This window comes from Gossypium hirsutum, chromosome A13, assembly GCF_007990345.1.
Source record: "Gossypium hirsutum isolate 1008001.06 chromosome A13, Gossypium_hirsutum_v2.1, whole genome shotgun sequence".
Classification (NCBI taxonomy): domain Eukaryota; kingdom Viridiplantae; phylum Streptophyta; class Magnoliopsida; order Malvales; family Malvaceae; genus Gossypium; species Gossypium hirsutum.
Window position 1 is genome coordinate 76,607,324 of NC_053436.1, and position 21,443 is coordinate 76,628,766.

At 36.5% G+C, this 21,443-nt stretch overlaps 1 non-coding gene across 1 annotated transcript; it reads left to right on the forward strand.

Annotated features, from left to right (window-relative positions):
* The first annotated feature begins 20,930 nt into the window (after positions 1-20,930).
* Positions 20,931-21,037, forward strand: LOC121213111 (small nucleolar RNA R71). The gene has a single exon (XR_005908479.1). It is a non-coding gene; the product is annotated as a small nucleolar RNA R71 (small nucleolar RNA).
* The last annotated feature ends 406 nt before the right edge of the window (positions 21,038-21,443 follow it).

The following is a 21,443-nucleotide window of genomic DNA, read 5'->3' on the forward strand; positions in this document are numbered from 1 at the left end:
TGTTTATAGATGACATTCTAATTTATTCTCGGGATGAGTCTGAGCACGCCGAACACTTGAGAACCATATTGCAAATCTTGAGAGAAAAGAAATTGTTTGCTAAGTTTAGTAAAAGTGAGTTCTGGCTTCGTGAAGTCAGATTTTTGGGACATATAGTCTCAGGTGGTGGTATTCGGGTAGATCAGAGCAAGATTTTCGCGATCATTGATTGGAAACCGCCAAAGAATAGATCCGAGGTTAGAAGCTTTTTAGGCTTGGCCAGGTATTATAGACGTTTTGTCAAGGGATTTTTGATGACTGCCTCTCCTATGACTAAGTTGCTGCAAAAGAATATTAAGTTTGAATGGACTGATAAATGTCAGCAGAGTTTTGAAAAGCTGAAAGTATGATTGATTGAAGCACCAATTTTAGTACAGCCCGAGCCAGGGAAGGAATTCGTAATTTATAGTGATGCATCATTGACAGGCCTTGGATGTGTACTAATACAAGAGGGTAAAGTGGTAGCTTATGCCTCGAGATAGTTAAAACCGCATGAGAAGAACTATCCTACACATGATTTGGAATTAGCCGCTATTGTCTTTGCCTTGAAGATTTGGCGACATTATTTGTATGGTGAAAAATGCCGAATTTTTACTGATCACAAAAGTTTGAAGATTTGATGAATCAAAAGGATTTGAATCTGCGACAGCAGAGATGGCTTGAATTATTGAAGGATTATGAGTTAATGATTGATTATCATCCGGGAAAAGCGAATGTAGTTGCTGACGCTTTAAGCAGGAAATCTCTTTTTACTTTGAGAGCCATGAATATGGGGTTAGCATTGTCTAATGATGGGTCAATCTTAGCAGAGATGAGGGCTAAACCGTTATTTCTCCAGCAAATTTGTGATGCTCAAAAGAACGATAGTGAGTTGTGAACCAAGAGAACTCAGTGCGAATCAGGTTACGACTCAGATTTTCGAGTTGGACCGGATGATTGTTTGATGTTTCGAGACAGGATATGTGTACCGAAAAATGATGAATTGATTCAGAAAATATTACATGAGGCGCACAATTGTTGTTTGTCGATTCACCCTGGTAGCACAAAAATGTATAATGATTTAAAGAAGTTATATTGGTGGCCAGACATGAAAAGGGACATTTCTGAATTTGTAACCAAGTGTTTGATCTGTCAACAAGTAAAAGCTGAGCATCAAGTGCCTTCAGGATTGCTCCAACCAGTAATGGTGCCTGAGTGGAAATGGGATAGGATTGCCATGGATTTTGTAACCGGTTTGCCTTTGACTCTTAAAAAGAAGAATGCTGTCTGGGTAGTGGTTGATAGGTTAACAAAGTCAGGTCACTTTATACCGGTACGTACCAATTATTCACTTGATAAATTAGCTGAATTATATATTGCTGAAATTGTGAGGTTGCACTGGGTACCTATGTCTATCATATCAGATAGAGATCCGAGGTTTACCTCGAGATTTTGGAAAAAGTTACAAGAAGTTTTGGGTAAAAAATTGAACTTTAGTACCACGTTTCATCCACAAACAGATGGTCAGTCGAAAAGAGTAATCCAAGTACTCGAAGATATGCTTAGATGATGTGTTTTAGAGTTTGAAGGCAGTTGGGAGAAATATCTATCTTTGGTTGAATTTGCCTACAATAACAGTTTTCAGTCAAGTATATAGATAGCACCGTATGAAGCCTTGTATGGTCGCAAGTGTTGGACTCCTTTATATTGGACCGAACTTAGTGAGAAACAGATTCACGGAGTTGATCTAGTTAAAGAAACCGAAGAGAAAGTAAAAGTAATTCATGATTGCTTGAAAGCTGCTTCAGATCGACTAAAGTCATATGCAGATTTGAAAAGAAAAGAGATTGAATTCTAGGTAGGTGATAAAGTGTTCTTGAAGGTGTCACCATGGAAGAAGATTCTGAGATTTAGCCGAAAAGGCAAGTTGAGTCCGCGTTTTATTGGGCCGTATGAGATTACTAAGAGAATTGGACCAGTGGCATATCGGTTGGCCTTACCGGTAGAGTTAGAAAGAATTCATAACGTGTTTCATGTATCAATGTTGTGACGTTATCGTTCTGATCCTTCACATGTGATTTCTCCAACAAAAATTGAGATTCGATAGGACTTGACCTATGATGAGGAACCGATTAAGATTTTGGCCCGAGAAGTAAAACAGTTGAGAAAGAAAAGTATAGCTTTAGTGAAAGTGTTATGGCAAAGACATGGAGTAGAAGAAGCTACGTGGGAACCGGAGGAAGCCATGAGAAAATAGTACCCAAATCTCTTTACCAGTAAGATTTTCAGAGACGAAAATCCCTAAAGAGGGGGAGAGTTGTAACAGCTCGATTAGGGCCAAAATGGAATAGTGGTTTTGAAACCACGAATCTGAGGTTGAAAGAAATTACTTTGATTAATTTTTAGTGTTTATATTATGATTTCATAATTGTGTGAAAATTTCATTGCGAAATTTTATTGATTGGGTGTTTAATTTGATATTTAGGACTAAATTGAAATAGGTAAAAAAATGTGTGTTCTAGTTCATAAAGTACTTGATTGAAATGGGGGTTTTAAGTAGAGGTCCTTAAATGGAAATTATACCATTATACTTTATATGGACAAAAATTAGGACATGGATGGAATTTTAAGAAAGTTTAGTAGTAAGGGCATTTTGGTCATTTCTATATTAAATGAAATAAAATGGGAAAAATAACACAAAAATGTGTTCATCTTCATTCAAGCTTGACCGAAACTTACATGTTCTCCATAGCTAGGGTTTTTCCCAAGTTTTCAAGCTCAATAGCAAGTGCATTCAAGCCCCGTTTTTAATGTTCTTTACATTTTTGAAATCCTCGTAGTTCGGTCTACCTATTTCTACCATTATTTCGACCTAAGGTTTATGTTTAAATTTTTACCCATGAATTATATGCATGTATTCTGATGTTTAATGGTAGAATATGAATGTTTGAAGTTAGGAGAACGATCTTTTCTAAGCGATTTTTAGCGAAAACGAGCAAAACGGCATAATCGGTAAAAATACCTATTGTTCATAACTATGTGTTAGAGTGAGAATTTGATGTTGTCATAGAAGGGAAAAATGATCAGCATGTCATAAAATATAATAATAAGGGCTGAAATTAAATTCTCGAGCCTAGGGGCAAAAATGTAATTTTTCCATAATGTGATTTTTGGATTGAAATAAATAGTATGAGTGTTAAATGAGCTAAATGTGTTGTTATAGAACAAGAAAGGCGTGGATTTGATCTTGAACGGGGGAAGGAAAAGGTTTTGGACTAAATTGCAAAATTTCTATATTTTGCACCAAAGTAAGTTTGCATGTAAATAATACATTAACTTCATTTACATTTTTATATTTCAGCCTATTATATGTATTTTAGCTAATTTTGAAACATAAATCGACTATTGGAGGAATAGAAATAAGTAATAGAGAGAGAAATCCCGGTTGAACATTCGGAAAGATTGAATAATATTGATGGAGCGTAGCTAGGTCACATGTATGGTGCTGAGTGCACATCATGTGTACAAGAGAGCTACGAGATACTATGTAGTAGCTAGGTCACATGTGTGATACAGGACGTATCCCATGTAGACAAGAGAGCTACGGGAGAGATAAATGTAGCTAGGTCGTAGGTGTGATTCCAAGTGAAGGACACCATGTAGACAAGAGAGCTACAAGATAAATTGGCTAGGTCACATGGGTGGTACTAAGTGTTCAGCATGTGTACAAGAGAGCCGAATTATATGAAATATGATAGTGGGGCAGTGTGCTGAAACCATCAAGTATCGAGGATTGATCCGAATTGTTCAACAGGATAATTTTACGGTGGCATTGTAATCATGGACTTCTACCTGTGATGTATGAAATGTGGTGAAAATGAATTGTGATATGTATGCTAAGTGAGGTTAATACAAAGAAAGTGTGAAAGAGTGAATTTGCAATAATACTATTTTGGATAGTAGCGGTGACGTGACTTTGAAAAAAATCACCAAAAATAGTATAAATTTAATTAGAGGTTGAATGAGATATGAAATTAAATCTCAATGAGTTTATTTTCATATAAAAGAAACAGAGCAAGCAAAGGAACTCTATATTTTGAGATATTTATATTTGTGTGCGACTTATTCAGATTGACTATGTGATCCCCTATTCTGACTTTGATAAATCATTAAAAATTATACAAAAATATTTAAGAAATATATTTTATATGTATAGATTCCTTATTGAGTCTAGTTTTAAATGAAACATGTTTCATGGCTATTTGAATTGTTTACTGGGAGAAATTCAACTCGTAGTGAATAGAGGTCAGATCAGTCGAGCTGTATAACAGGGGAAATTTTAACTAATAAACTGTACTAATTGGATGATCCAAAAATTCTAGAAAAAAATTAGTAAGAAGTTATATGAGTCTAGTTTCAGGAAAATTTTACGTATTTGAATTTTGAGTTTTGTAACTCGAGTTATGATTTATTTAGTGAACATGATGCAGGAGAGACAGCTCAATCAAAGTGGAGTAAATATTGAAATTAAAAGTAGATACACTTGAGTTAATGTGTAGACATATTAGATTCTTTATTTATTATTTATATAATTACTTACTAAGCGATATAAGCTTACTTTATTTTCTCTCTTTTGTCTTATAGTGTCGTCCGGCATTGCTCGAGAGTTAAGGATCGTTGAAGATCTGCCACACTATCAATACTTTTGGGTATTTGAACTAAACATTTCTTTTGAATTATGGCTTGTATGGTAGGCTTCGTTATTTTGTTACGTGTCATAATTGCCTAGCTTTAAAATATTGGTTACATTATTTAACAAAATTATTTTGTATAAGCCATTGAAGTTGGCTAATATTGTTTAAGACATATGTTATAATGATACATTATCTATTTGGATGACATATTTCTATTTCAGTTTCATTTAATGATATATATTATGAGCTGATAATACCTCGTACCCTGTTTCGATGTGGAAAACGGGTAAGGGGCATTACAGATATTATGGGAAATTGTAAGTTCATATGATTTTTAATAAGGCAATGTGTAATTTAATGTTATTGCCTTGATATTAAATGAGATGTAAGTTTATATGTAAGTAATACATCAATATTACTTGTATTATGATATTTTATAATAATATTGGAAATATGTTTGTGGATAATTACTTGATTGGTGAAATTGTTGGAAAAGAGAGAGAAATCCCGGTTGAACCTTCAGAAAGATTGGATGATACAGATAGTATGTAGCTAGGTCACATGTATGGTGCTGAGTGCACATCATGTGTACAAGAGAGCTACAAGACATTATGATGTAGCTAGGTCGCATGGGTGATACTATGTGTACACCATGTAGACAAGAGAGCTATGGGATATATGTAGCTAGGTCGCATGCGTGGTTTCAGGTGAAGGACACCATGTAGACAAGAGAGTTACGAGATAAATCGGCTAGGTCACATCAGTGGTACTGAGTGTTCACCATGTGTACAAGAGAGCCGAACTATATGATGGGTGAAGCTATGTGCTGAAACCACCAAGTATCGAGGATTGATCCGAAGTGTTCAACGGGAGACTCTCTATGTATTGCTTTGTGAGTTTTGTGATGAATAAGTGCAGGAACTTGGTTATGTGAATGATGTGTTCATTAAGTGACCAGGATGTGGTAAGGTTATAAACAAGTAAGTTATACATGAGGATGATTTTATGGTGACCTTGTGATCATGGGCCTATACTTGTGATGTATGAAATGTGGTGAAAATGATTTGTGATATGTATGTTAAAATGAGGTTAATACAAAGAAAGAGTGAAAGAGTGAATTAGCAATAAAACTGTTTTGGACAGTAGCAGTGATGTGATTTTGAAAAATAACCAAAAATAGTAAGAATTGAATCAGAAACTGAACGAGATATAACATTTAAGCTTAATGAGTCTATTTTCATATAAAAGAAACAGAGCAAGAAAAGGGGTTCTATATTTTGAGATATTTATATTTTTGTGAGACAGGTTCAGAATGATTACGTGATCCCCTGTCCTGACTTTGGAAAGTCACAAAAATTTGGATAAAAATAATTAGAGGCTTAAACTTATATTTTAAAATCCCTAATGAGTCTATTTTCAAGATAAATCAACAAGAACATTATTCGAGTTCTTTACTGTGAGATAATTAATTTTTAGTGAAGAGAGGTTAGAACTGTCAGAAAGTGAAACAGGGGAAATTTTAATGAATAAACTGTACTAATTGGATAAACCAAAAATTATGAAAATTTTATGGTGGAAATATATGTGAGTATAGTTTCAGGGGAAATTTACGGATCTTAATTTGGAGCTCTGTAGCTCGAATTATAAATAATTAAGTGACTATGACTCGTGTGGACAGTTTGATGTGAGCATTTATTAGTAAATTGTGAAATCGTACTTACAAGAATGTTATATACATTAAGGATGTGGAATGGAGAGGAGGAGGAGGAAAATAAATATATGTGGAATACATGGAAACTATGGTATATGAAATATTGATATAATGAAATAAATGATATGTGTTTATAAGAAAACAGAAAGAGAATGATATGTATCATGACATGTATATATATATATATATGACTAGTCTCAATGTAATGCTTGTTGGGTATGGAGTTGAATTGAAATGTTTTAGGCAAACATGTTATTTTGCGCATCTGAATTGTGGTATTTTATAAAGATATGATCTAGTTTTAAATATGAATGCTTGATGATTAAGCTGAAGATATTTGGTAAGATGATAATCTTGGTATAAATGTATAAGTGGTACTATAATAAACAAGGTAAAATGAGTGTGAGAGACACATGTATGATGACATACAAATGCTATGTTTGTGGTTTAATTGAGAATATTTAATCATTAAATGAATACCATGTTATATGCTTTTTATTTTGTATAAGTGTGTAAGAGATTAAGGTTGACCAAAACTTGGAAAATAGCCTAGGTATATTCCACACAGGCAGAGACACGACCATGTGTCTCAGCTGTGTATGGAACACGACTTTGGGACACGGGCGTGTGGAGCCTTAAAGCATGAAATTTCCAAGATTTTCGTAAGTTCTTGGTTTAGTCCCGAACCCTTTCTAAAGTATGTTTTGGGCTTCGTAGACTCAAATAAGGGGCTATGTGTAAGTGAATGGACGTTTTGAAATATAAATGAAATTTTACGGACCGTACTTTAGTTTAATGTTTGTATGTTTGTCCGGTAACGCCTCGTACCTTATCCCGGGCTTGGGTATGGGTAAGGGGTGTTACATTATAAGTTAGCAAATTACCAAGTTGCTGTGAATTTATTCTTTACAACATGAACATGAGTTTAGTAATTCCAAGTTAAGAAATGTAATTAATCTAACACAATTATGTCATATTGATTAAAATCATCTTTTGAAATCGTGCATTGGAACTTTTATTTTCTCTTTATTTATTTTACTTAGTTAAAAATCTTAGTTTTTAATTTTACTTAGTTAAAAATCTTAGTTTTTAATCACCTCCTCAAATCAAAATATTTTTTTCACCAAAGTGTTTTTAATTGCATTCATAAACAATTCTTTCCATAGTCCCTGTGGGTACTATAACTCTTAGTTGTCACTTTATTACTTGTTGTGATTGTGCACACTTGCACATTTTTGTCATTCCACTTACCATTGTGACACCTCCTTTCTTGGGTACACATTGCACAAGACTCACCCATGAGCTGTTTGAAATTGGGTAGATAATGCCAACGTCAAGCCATTTAATAACCTCTTTCTTAATAACTTCTTTCATGATCAGATTTAGTCTTAGCTACTATTCAATGGAATTGCTAGGGCAATCCTCCAACAAAATCTTATGTATATAGAATGTAGGGCTAATTCCCTTTATATCAGCTAGGGTCCATCCCAATGCCCTCTTAAATCACCGAAGAGTTTCTAACAACCTTGCTTCTTGCAAGGGTCAGCTCTGCAAATATTACTATCGGTAAAGTACTATTGTTGCCCAAGTATTCATACTTTAAATGCTGCAGCAAAGTTTTTAACTCTAGCGCAAGAGGTTCCTCTATAGAATGCTTAGGAAGACGGAAAGGTTGATTTGGTAAATCAAAGGATTCAAACTTCTTCCTAAGTCTATCCACCGTCTGCTTGGTTGCCATAAATTCACCAAATTCCTTAAGACTTACTTTATCACGCTACTCAAGTAAATCTTCATTACTGTTAGAATTGATGTGGCAATATCTTGTGAACTCCTCAACTGTTGTTTGTATTAACCCAATGGTGTGGCATTTATCATTAACATAAGTAAATTTCAAAGCATTAAACACATCAAAGGTAACCTGTTGATCATTTACCTTCATGGTCAACTCGCCTTTCTGTACATCAATTAAAGTCCTACCTGTAGCAAGAAAATTTCTTCCAAGAATAATTGACAGTCTTGGTCAGCTTCATATTCTAAAATAAGGAAATTCGTAGGAAAGATAAATTTATCCACTCTTACCAGCACATCTTCAATTTTACCTTCCGGATGCACGCGGGATCGGTCAGCCAATTGCAACGTAACCATATTAGGTCTTGCTTTTCCAGTTCCTAGATTCCTAAAAATAGACATATGCATTAGATTTATACTTGCTCCTAGATAACATGACGCCTTACCTGTAACATCCCAAAATAGGGCCTAGTAGGAATAGTGGTGTCGGGACCACAAATTCGATATCAAAATATTTATTTTATGATTATTATGAGGCTTAGAATATGAGAATATGCATGTGTTAAAGTTTCATGAAGGAATTCTTTGAGTAAGTACCCAATTGGAAAATTAGGGACTAACTTGAATAAATTGCAAAACTTGGATTCTAGAAGCAATTTGCATGAAATTTCTTTAGATTATAAAAATAGAAGGTCTTGGGGAGAAATTTTCCCAATTTTTAAGTTTTTGGACAAAAATGGGCTTGCATGGATGAAATTTCAAAGAAAGGGCTTAAGGGCATTTTGGTCATTCGGCATACTAATGAAATAAAATGGGAAAAAGAAGGAAAAAATCAGCCATTCTTCTCCCTTGTCCAGTCAAAATTCCCAAGCCTCCATAGCTAGGGTTTCCAAGCTCATTAGTAAGTGCTCCCAAGCCCCGTTTTTAATGTTCTTTTTAATTTTGAGATTCCGGTAGCTTACTCTCTCCATTTCTACCCATATTTCATGCTAGGGTTCATGTTTAAAAATTTTCCCATGCATGATTTACTTGTATTTTGATGTTTTATGGAGGAATATGAAAGTTTGACGTGTGTTAAACAACTTTTCCTTGGTGATTTTCATGAAAAACCCCTAAAGGGACCTTTTTGCAAAAGCTATAAAATGTGTGGTAGAAATGTGAAAATAATGGAAAATATGGGCTTCCGTAAGAGGGAAAAGTGTTCGGCTAGGCTTGAGTAAGGTAGAAATTGCATGCATTTCATTATACGAGCCTAGGGACTAAATCGTAAAAATGTGAAAGGTGAGAGGCAAAACGATCATTTGGACCGGGGGTGGAATATAGACTTGTGGAGTGTTAATGATCTATTTTTATTGTTATAGACCCCGAGGAACAAATTTCAGAGGTCGATCGAGGAAAACGAAAGGTTTTAGAATAACCAAAACACGACACCGAAACGAATACCAGGTAAGTTCAGATAACTTAAAGTAAACACTCAATGTGACTAATTATATGATTTATGAATGCATGATGATTGCATTTATTAGTAACATGAAATTCTATGAAATGCATGTTTAAGTATGAATTGTGATATATGTCACGGTTGAGGTTAAAAAGGGAATTCGATGGATAAACCATGATTGACATGTGTAATGACGTCCTACATGTGTTGCAGTAAGGATTTAGCCCAGACGGGTAATTTGATTAGGACTTATTTATAAAAGGATCTAGCTCGGACGGGTGCTCCTTTGAATGGTCGAGCCTCCCGAAGAATATGTGTGCATTATGGATTTAGCCCGGACGGGTAATTTGATTAGGATATGAATTTAGCCTAGATTGGTAATTCAGATCCAAGCTCAATAAAGGTGTTTGTCGTTATAAGGAATTTAGCCTGAACTGGTAATCCTGACATCACCTTATGATTTCATAAAATTGGGGATTTAGCCTGGATGGTAATCCCGCCATAAGATGTGAGGATCGCGGGAGTGCATATCTGAAACGATTGTTGTACGAATTGACGGTAAATGGATATTCCATCGAGATATCCTAAAAAATCAATGAGATTAATGTGACATATATATACAAATGAGATGTTGAATGATGAGCTCATCTAAGATAACTTTCATAGTGCATTGTTATGTGACTAACTCATTGATTGAGTGTAAGTGATAGGGAAGCCATCCTATGCTCATCGAATTTATTACCTAATTTGATTGTATGCTAATTACTTGGTAAGTCTACTTTTCGGTCATTCGAGCTTACTAAGCATGAAAATGCTTACCCCTCTCTTTTCCTTGTCTCTCACAGAGCTCAATGACTTGTAAAGATTGGAAGAACTATCAAATAGACCAGCTTTGGTATAAATACATTTCTAAATTATTCAATGGCATGTATAGGTCTTTTGAGTATTTTGTTATATGTGTCATTTGATTTGCCAAATGAAGGCTTGTAAAGATAAACCTATCTTTCTGTTTATGGCCATGGAGATCGGCTTGTTTTGAAGTAGGTTATGACCTAAAAAATTTCCATGCAAGTTTATAATTATGTGCGATGGTTGAATTCCAATTGGGAATGAGTCATAAGAATGAGCCAATCTTGAATGTGTTAAAGTGGTATGTCAACACATAAACACAAGATGGGAAATAACCTAACATGTACGAAACCAATGATATGAGGTTTCCATGCAATGAGTTTTTGCAAAGATCATTTATGAGAGCATAATTATGTTTTACTTTGTTTTTAATATTCATTAAAGTATAAGTGTTAAAAAGGGGCTGACCATAGGCTTGGAAAATAGCCTAATAGGGGCTACACGGTTGGGTACACAGGCGAGTGCCTAGGCGTGTGTGACACACGGGCCACACCCGTGGGCATGTGGCATGGTCGTGTGTCCCCTGCATCTAAAATGGTAAGTCTATTAAATGAACACGGGCTAGACACACGGGCAAGTGTCTTGCTCATGTGAATTTAACAGAATACTCAAGTCTTGGACGCGGGGTGATTGCACGGGCATGTCCCGAGTCACACGGGCGTGTGACACTTCAGGTTAAAAGAAATTTTCCAAGGTGCCCAAAGTTTACCAAACGTTCTCGGTTTTGTCCCGCATTGCCTCTAGGCATGTTTTAGGTCTCGAAGGCCTATTTAATAGATAGGATATATATATGTGAAAATTTTTAAATTAGAGCGCAATTTAGTGACTTGATTTAATATGTTTATGAACGTGAAATCCTGATAACTCCTCTAGCCCTATCCCTGCATCGGATACGGTGAGGGGTGTTACATTTAGTGGTATCAGAGCTACAGTTTAGTCGATTCTAGGACTACCTAGAGAGTATTGAGGTTTTCTATACATGTCATTTTTCGAATATTGATAGTGTGACGTCTCCTAACTGTTTAAATTGTTTTGAATATAGTAAATGTCTTTCAATCAAGCACAAGATGAGTCCGAGGGAGCCGAGAGCTGTGCTCTAGCTTCCGTACAACGAGTTGTATCTAGTAGTAGTAGAAGGCTTATGTCTGAAGGCCGGGAAGAGGCCCCAGCTGCCTTCTTTGATATGATGGATGAATGGTTAGGGTATTACCTGAGGAATCGCCTCAACATACCAAGACCTCTCCCGCCCCCTAACCAACCTAATGAGGATGTACCACGAGGTATGGCACCGGTAAGAATTGGTAAAGCCCCTGTTGATAAGCTTAGAAAGTATGTGGCTGAGGAATTCAGAGCTAAAATTTAGGATGATGTTGAAAAAGCCGAGTTCTGGCTTGAAAATACCACATGGGTGTTAGATGAATTGTCATGCACGCCCGAGGAATGTTTAAAGTGTGTCAAATCCCTCCTGAAAGATACTGCATATCATTGGTGGAAGACTGTATCCTCAGTAGTGTCAAAGGAAATTATCACTTGGGATTTCTTCCAAGCAGAGTTTTATAAGAAATACATTAGCCAACGGTTTTTAGACTTGAAGCGAAAGGAGTTCCTAGAACTCAAACAAGGGAACAAGACTGTAGTAGAATACGACAGAGAATTCGTAAGGCTAAGTCAATACGCAACTGAATGGGTCCAAACTGAGTCAGAAATGTGTAAGCGTTTCAAGGAAGGTTTGAATGAGGAAATCAAGTTGTTGATCAGAATCCTTGAGATATGGGAGTTTACCGCATTGGCTGATCGGGCCAAGAAGGCCGAGGAGCTTAATAACAAAAGAAAGCAAACAAAGAGAGAAGCTCGAGTTGCGAGCAAGAGGACCAGTGGTAAAACACTCTCGTTTTCCATGAAGAAAGCAATGAGCCAGCATGAACGCTCTACTTCATCGGTAGGATATTCGGGTAGGATAAGAAGCTCTAAACAACAAAGTTAGAAGTCTTCCCCCGATGGTAACTAGTGTGGGGAGTGTAGATGATCAAAAGCTGAAGTGTAAGAGTTACAACAAATTTCACTTCGGAGAATCCCGAATGAAGAGCGGCGTATGTTTGAGATGTGGTTCTCTTGACCACTTTCTCAGAGACTGCCGAGAGCAAATGGAAAAAGAAGTTGAAGTAGCCCCAAAGTCGAGTACTCCCATTCCACGAGGTAGACCTCCAAGATACCCTGGGAGTGCTAGTGGCAATCGAGTTGTGACTAAAGACACTGCAAAGCCAGAGGTTCGAGCCCCAGCAAGATCGTACGTGATACATGCTTGAGAGGAGGCCTCCGCTCCTGATGTTATCACGGGTACTTTTTCTCTTTTTAATACAAGTGTTATTGTTTTAATTGACTCGGGGTCAACACATTCATATATCTGCATGAGATTGATGTCTAGTATGAACATACCCATTGAACCTACATAATTTATCATTAAAGTGCCGAACCCACTAGGTAAATCAGTCCTGGTTGATAAAGTCTGTAAGAATTGTCCTTTGATGATTCAGGGTTATTACTTTCCGACTAACCTTATGTTATCACCATTTGATGAATTTGATGTAATACTTGGTACTTGGAATGGATTGGTTAGCCCTTCATGATGTAATTGTAAATTATGGTAGTTAGTATATTAAATTGAAATGCCCGGATGGTGGGATATTCCCGGTCAATTCAAGAGAATTAGGCTCACCGCCGGTTGTAATCACGGTAATGGTTGCTCAGAGATATATGAGGAAAGGATATAAAGCCTATCTTGCATTTGTACTAAACACTAATGAAACAGAGTTGAAGATTGAGTCTGTGCCGATAGTATGTGATTATCCAGAAGTGTTTCCAGAAGAATTACCCAGATTACCTCCTGAAAGGAAAATAGAGTTTGGTATTGAGTTGGTGCCAGGGATAACTCCTATTTCTATTGCTCCGTACAGAATGGTGCCAACTGAACTGAAGGAGTTAAAAGTACAGTTGCAAGAGCTAATGGATAAAGGACTTGCAAGATTGAGTTTTTCACCTTGGGGTGCTCCTATACTATTTGTTAAGAAGAAAGATGGTTCAATGAGGCTATGTATAGATTACCGGCAACTGAACAAGGTAACTATCAAGAATAAGTAACCTTTGCCAAAGATCGATGATTTGTTTGGCTACTTGAGAGGAGCCATTGTGTTCTCCAAGATAGACTTGAGGTCTGGCTATTATCAGCTATGAGTTAAATACTTAGATGTTTCGAAGACAGTTTTCAGGACAAGGTGCTGCCATTATGAATTTCTTGCCATGCCATTTGGGCTAACGAATGCACCGGCCGTGTTTATGGATCTAATAAATAGGATCTTTTAGCCATATTTGGATAAGTTTATCGTTGTGTTCATTGAAGACATCTTGATTTACTCCAAAGATGAGAGAGAGCATGCGAAGCACCTGATAATTGTGTTGCAAACTTTGCGGGAAAAGCAAATGTATGCTAAGTTCAGCAAGAGTGAGTTTTTGCTTCAAGAAGTTGGATTTTTGGGTCATATTGTTTCGGGTGAAGGCATCCGAGTTGATCCAAGTAAGATTTCTGCTATCGTCGAATGGAAACCACCTGTAACACCCCAAACCTGGCCCAGACGCTATGGCCATATCTGGTGCGTCACATTGAAGTGTTTTAGTGAAAATCGTGTTTTCATTGAAAACCCTTCTTAAAATAAAAGAAAATTTTAATTTTTAAAAAAAACTCATTTCAATCGCTTGTTCAAAACATCTGATTTGATGAAAATAAGTCACCTTAAAAAAATAGTTGCGGAAACGTAGAGAAGCTATACTATAGTTTAAGAAATCATGTTCAACTCCTTATAATTACATCACGTAAAAATAATAATCCAAATAATAACTAAATGGAAGGCCTTATTACAATCCAGTCTGTAATCACTTAATAATCAGAGACTTATATGCTTTAAAATGAAAAGAAAACAAGTCCAAATTGTCTTGCTAGCTGGCCACCCAGAGTCCCTCCAAACATTGAACCTCCTACTGAGCGTCACCTGAAAAAAAAATAAAAGAGGGGGTGAGTTTTCACAAACTCAGTGTGTACAACCCTCAACAAAAAAAAAGCATTCAAAAAACACCATACATCAAACATGCAATGCAATCCCATCCCAATAATCCATCCGCTATACACCAGCTCCATCCCCCACACATCATGTGGGGATATAAATATCGACCCACCCAATCGATACATAAATGATAGCCCGATTGCGAAACTACCTTCATTTACATATTGGGCTTAAAAACCGTTAGTGGATCCATGATTGTCAAGCAACCATGCGATCCTCATATACTTCCTCTGTTCCATACTTCCCAACCTATATGCAACCTAAGCAAAATATCATATATATGCAGCAGATATGCGTGTCACATCCATAAAATTTACATTCAACACCTAGGGGTATTTTGGTCATTTTTGCCCTTAGGGGTATTTTGAAAATTTTTCTTTAATACGGTTTCCACTTACCTCGGCTCGTTAACAAATCCCGCGAGCTAAGATGAATGAATACTATGCACCAGGTAGGATTATAGAGAAGAGGAGGTGAGTCATTAAGACCGCTTAAATACCAAGCTTTCCCTAGATCCAATCTTAGACATGCATATACCTATTGCCACACCTTAACCCTATGACTTGTCCACGGTCGCAATATGTTAATTAAGTTTTATGCAGTTATCATATACTAGGCCCAAAATCCCTACATACATGCATATGGCCCACTTGGCCCAATCTTATTTATATGGCCCATCAAGCCCAATTCATACTCATATGGCCCATCAGGCCCAATTCATATTCATATGGCCCATTAGGACCAAATCACCTTTATATGGCTGATGCGTGATATTCGTAACAGGTTTTAAAGATTTATAAATGAAACGTTCTTGAGATTAACTTATTATCACGATTAAGGTAAGTGTACCTATTGAACAGTAGTATAGTTCAGCAAAACCAAATTGTCGAACCCAAAGGAACACGAGTACTAGTATTTACTTTCTTTTTATTATCTAGCCTAAAATTTAAGAGGTTTGGTTGTCTAAACTAATTACTAACTAAGAATGCACAGAAAGAAAAACTTGGGAAAATACTTTTGGGAAAATTTGATTGATTGAGACAATACCTAAGGATAAATCCACCTATACTTCACTTGTTATTTGACTCTGAATCAGACGATTTATTCATTTGACTTGATCCGTAGAAATCCCTAAGTTATATTATTATCTCTCTCGACACTAATAATGTCTAACCCTAGGTTGAATAATTGAAATCTCTTTCTAATTAACACCCTAAAATTGCATTAAATTGATCTATAGATTCCCTTATTAGGTTTCACCCTAATCTGGAAAAATCTCGTCACCCTATCTCTAGGTGAACAATCAACTCCGCTTAATTATGACAAATTTACTCTTAAACAGGGTCTATTCCTCCTATGAATAAGAGCTTAACTTGAATCAATATCCTGGTATATCAAAACAAGAATTAAGAACACATAATTAACAACAAGTCAAATATTTATCATGCAATTCAGATAATAATAACAAGATCTGTCTTAGGTTTCATTCCCCTTAGGCATTTAGGCGTTTAGTTCATACTTATAAAAGAAAACATCTCAAAAGCATAAAGAAAACAAAACATAAGAAAACCCAAAACTCCTGAAGGAACTTGAAGGGAGACCTCCAGTCTTGATGATGAATTCGACTTTTGAGATGGATCAATCGGCTTTCCTTGAGTAATTCCTTCCTTCCTACTCTGCATCCCCCTTTCTAAGTGCCTCCTCAAGTGTTTAAATAGGCTTTGGAAAGCCTAAGAGCCCTCAAAATTGGCCTTTTCTAAATTGGACTAAGCTTGGGTTCGATAGGGACACGCTTGTGTGCAATTACTGAATGTCGTGGTCAAGGTTGTTAAATAGGCACGGGTGTGTGATCCACCTGTGTAAGTCATGCTTTGATCCTGCCAAATTGACGCGGCCGTGTGACACACCTGTGTGAGGAAGTCCAGGCCGTGTTATTTTCCCATGTGGGTCCATTTTCTCCGTTTTCGGCCCATTTCTCACTCTTTTTACTCTCCTATGCTCTCCTAAGTACAAAACATGAAATTAAAGGATTAGAAGCATCGAATTCACCAAATCTAAGGAGAAACCATCCATACATGCATTAGGCATGGGGTAAAAATATGTATAAATTACGGTTTATCAAATACCCTCACACTTAAGCATTTGCTTGTCCTCAAGCAAAAACGTCAACTCAGAATCAAAATAAATTCTTCTTAACCTATAATTCCTATTAATAATATCTCAAAATAATCCATAAGTAATCATACATTGAGAATTTGACTGAAAGAACATCAAAGTTCCAAAACATTCCAAGTTGAGTATTTTATCATTAAAGCATAGGTGTCTCCCTTCATCTAAGTAATTACCTTCAACTCAGAATATCATAGAGTTTCACATCCTCACTAAAGATTCACTCAAATCACTCGAGGTGTTTAAGGACAATACATGAAGCACTCAATAGTCAATAATGAAAAGTCATTACCATAGGCTTGCATGAAAATCAAACCTCCACCACTATATATTAAAATGAACATCAATCAAAAGGTCTTTAAAGGGTTCTAACGTGGCTTTGGTTAGGGGTGTGGTCACAAGTTGAAAGAAAAGGTTAGAATTGAGATTGAATTGGAAAATTTCTTAAATAGAAAAAGTAAATTAAACATCAATTGAGTACAGGTGAGCTTCTTCTCAGAAGATGGAATTTAGATACTGTGGCTCAACAAAACTGAATTACTACTAATATGTAAGTATGAATTTTTTTTTATGAGTAAGTCAAATACATAGAAGAGCAAAGAATAGCTAAGAAATTAGTTCAAATCAAATCTTGACAAAAATAGGGATCAAATTAGGGGTTTTAATAATAATGGTTTATGGGTTAATATTGGGGGTAAATCAATTAATGGCTTGTTAGGCTCAAAGGGGTTTACTAAGGGTTAATTATGAAGATAGGCTTTTGTGGAGTGAGTGGGTTAAACCTAAGTGCCTTTATCATTTTGAGATATCAAATCAAATGGTGTGGTCTTGACATGCATAGTCAAGCAAGTTCTAGAATAACAATTCAATACTGATGCACTCAAAGCAACAATAAAAGTGAGCATGAAAGAAATAGTAGATGCTCTAAAGGCTCAAAATCTCACAAACATTACGGCTTTTTGATGTTTATATTCTATGAATTTCAACTCAAGATAATACCTAAAGTTGGGAGAAACAACCTATAAAATTTTAAATTCAAAAGTAAACTTATCATGCTTGATTCTTTAATATCTTAAAGTGTAAACAATGAATGCATGAATTCCTAAATTTTAATTCAAGACATATCAATTAAAATCATAAGTTAATTACAATTCATTCTAATAGTGATATGAGTGATTTATGTGAGAATAAGACATAATTCAGGGATTTCTAATGATGATATAAAAGAACCCCCCACACTTAAGATATACATTGCCCTCAATGTACAAAGGTAGATATATTGAAAAAGATAGATTGATAATCATAAGATAGGGAGAGAAGTGAAACTACCTAAATGATGAATGAATTCCTTGAACTGGAGTTTTGGAGAATAATAGGCGTGAGAGTGGATGAGGATACTCCGGTGGTGGTAGAGGTTCATTAGTCCATAAGTCCTGTGCCAAAAGAATATTATATCTGGTGGTAGCTATGGTCGTGGTTGAACAGGACATGGCAGTCATGAAGAACCTCTCTCGGTGGAGTTTTTAGTTCCTATGCAATGATGAGCTTTGGAGCTCTTGATAACTATGACAGAATCAGGAACAATAATGAAGCATAATTACCCGTAATGAAATAGCTAAAATTGAAAATTGTAAAAACTCAAGATAAAATAGTATAAATAGGAAACAAAAAGTAATTTCAAAATATAAAGATAAAGCTAAGATAGATAATAGGTGTTTATAGACAAATTGGGGCACACGGCCATGGGGCATGCTCGTGTGCCTTCATTTCAGCCAATGCGTTTCGTGGTTTTCGAAATTGGGCGCATCGGTGTACTCGGCCATGTTGCACGATGGTGTCAATCTTTGTTCACTTCTCCCACGCCCGTGTATGAAGGCACATGCCCGTGTTAAATTGACAGGTTTGCCCATGGTTTCAAAACACGGGCGTGTTGCACACTCGTGTTATTTTGGTAGTATTGCCTACGGCCATGGCAACTTATCGCATCCCGAGTTAGGGAAGAAATTTTTGCCCTGTTTTCACACTGCCGTGTTTCATCCCGTGGTATGTGCACGGCCTACGGCATGCCCGTGTTCCTGGCTATGTGGTTCTGTTCAGTGACTTAATTAGTTAATTAAATGTTAAAGACTAAAATTTAAAGAAGTTAGCGCCGTTAGTGCTCAGGGTGCCTCCCGAGAAGTGCTTATTTATAGTCTAAGCTCGACTTACTTCTCTGGTTTGTGATCATGGTGAATAAACTCCTTCTCATCCTTACTATCAATTTTATCAACATAAGGTTTAAGCCAAGTACGTGCCAAATTTGGAGTGGTTTACCTCGACCGTACCGTATGGAAAAATACTAATTATCGTAAAAGGGGATTCTTCATTTGGTTCAGAAGTGGCGATTCGAGGATCTGCTGCATCGAGTAGTACTTTGTCTCCAACTTTAAGTTTATTTTTGGAGGAATTAAGCTCCTCATGGCATGGTTTTGGTTTATCGTGTTTTCTTGGTTTATGTGTCCACCATTCATCAGGCTCTTCAATTTGGAACCTTTGTTCTTCATGGATAGGTTCTTTGTTGTTGCTTGGCTTATGTATGTTCTTCGAACCTGTTTTCTACAAAGAAGGTTGCACTATATGGTTAGTTTTAGCCAAAAGATTTGTACAACCACCTTCGATTTTTGATGTGTTATTCGAATTACGGGCTTGAAGGGTGATTGTTTCGTCTCCCACACGAAGTGTGAGTTCACCTGTGCCTACGTCAATAATTATTCTGGCGGTTGCTAAAACGGGCCTTCCTAAAATTAAGGGGATGTTGCTATCCTTCTTTATGTTTAGAACAACGAAATCAACTGGGAATATAAATTTTTCGATTTTAAGGAGTACATCTTCAATAATACCCCTAGGGAATCTGATAGTTTTATCTGCTAATTAAATGCTCATCCTAGTTTGTTTGGGTTTCCCTAGACCTAGTTGCTTAAATATTTTGTAAGGCATAACATTGGTATTACCCCCTAAATCAGCCAATGCATTATTGTTTATTTGCTTTCAGCTGAGTAGACCGCTTTCAACTCCACATGTGATGCTTCATCTAATTTTTGTTTATTTGCTAAAAGCTAATTTTAAAAACTTGACTGCATTTGGCATCTGCGAAAGGGCTTCAATAAACGGTAAGTTAATATGTAGTTTCTTTAGAAGTTTAAGAAATTTACTAAATTTTTCTTCTGAGCGGTCTTTCCTTGTCGCATTGGGGTATGGCATGCGAGGTTTATATTCTGTAATCACCGGCTTTGGCTCATTGTGGCCTACCTCATCCTTACCTATGCTTACCACCGTTTCTGGCCTTGGTTCTGCAACTAGCCCTTCCTCATCTTGAATGGCAATAGCGTTGAGTTGCTCCCTTGGGTTATTCAGTATTCCTTGGCAGGTTACCTTGTGGTCATTCGGAAATCAACTTGGCAAGCTGTCCAATCTGAGTTTCAAGCCCCTAGATTGATGCTTGTTGATTTTTGAGTGCTGTCTCGGTATTCTAAAAATGAGTTTCTAACATTAAGATGAATTTTGTTAGCATCTCCTCAAGGTTCGATTTTTTCTCCTATTGGTAGGGTGGTTGTTGGAAGCCTGGAGGTGGTGGTCTCTGATTCCCTTGGCCTCCCCATGAAAAATTAGGGTGGTTCCTCCAACTTGCATTGTAAGTATTGCTATAGGGATTGTTTTGAGATCGAGGCCCATGTAATTTAACCATTCGTTCTCTATGTTGTGGCCATAAGGTGGGTATTCTGAACTACTTGATCCGCCTCCACTTGCTTCACATTGCATTACTGGGTGAACCTGTGCAGAACTAAGGAAACCATCAATTTTCTTTTTTAAGAGTTCTACCTGATTAGAGAGCATGGTGATCGTATCGATGTTATAAACGCTGACGTTTTCGTTAGCTTTGTCCTCATGACTTGTCACTGATAGTTATTCAATGACATCTCCTCTATAAATTCATAGGCATCTTCAGGTGTCTTATTATTGATGGTTTCGCCAGCAGCGTGTCAACCATTTGTCGAGTCGAAGGATTCAGGCCATTATGAAAGATTTGAACCTGTAGCCAAAGCGATAACCCATGGTGAGGGCATCTTCTCAAGAGGTCCTTGTATCTCTCCCATGCATCATAGAGTGTTTCTAAATCCATCTGCACAAAGGAAGAAATATCATTACGTAATTTAGCCGTTTTAGCCGGCGAAAAATATTTTAATAAAAACTTTTTTGTTATTTGCTCCCAAGTAGTGATTGACCCCCGTGGCAACGAGTTCAACCATTGTTTAGCTTTATTTCTCAATGAAAAAGGGAATAACCGAAGATGAATGGCGTCATCAGAAACACCATTAATTTTAAATGTATCACATAGTTCCAAAATGTTTACCAAGTGAGCGTTGGGATCCTCGTCCTGCAAACCATCAAACTGAACAAACTATTGTATCATTTGAATTGTGTTAGGTTCCAGTTCAAAAGTATTTGCGGCTACAACCGGTCTAACTATGCTTGATTTAGTTCCTGTTAAAGAAGGTTTAGCATAATCATACATAGTGCGCAGAGCAGGATTCTAATTAACAGCAATAACAGGAGGTAGC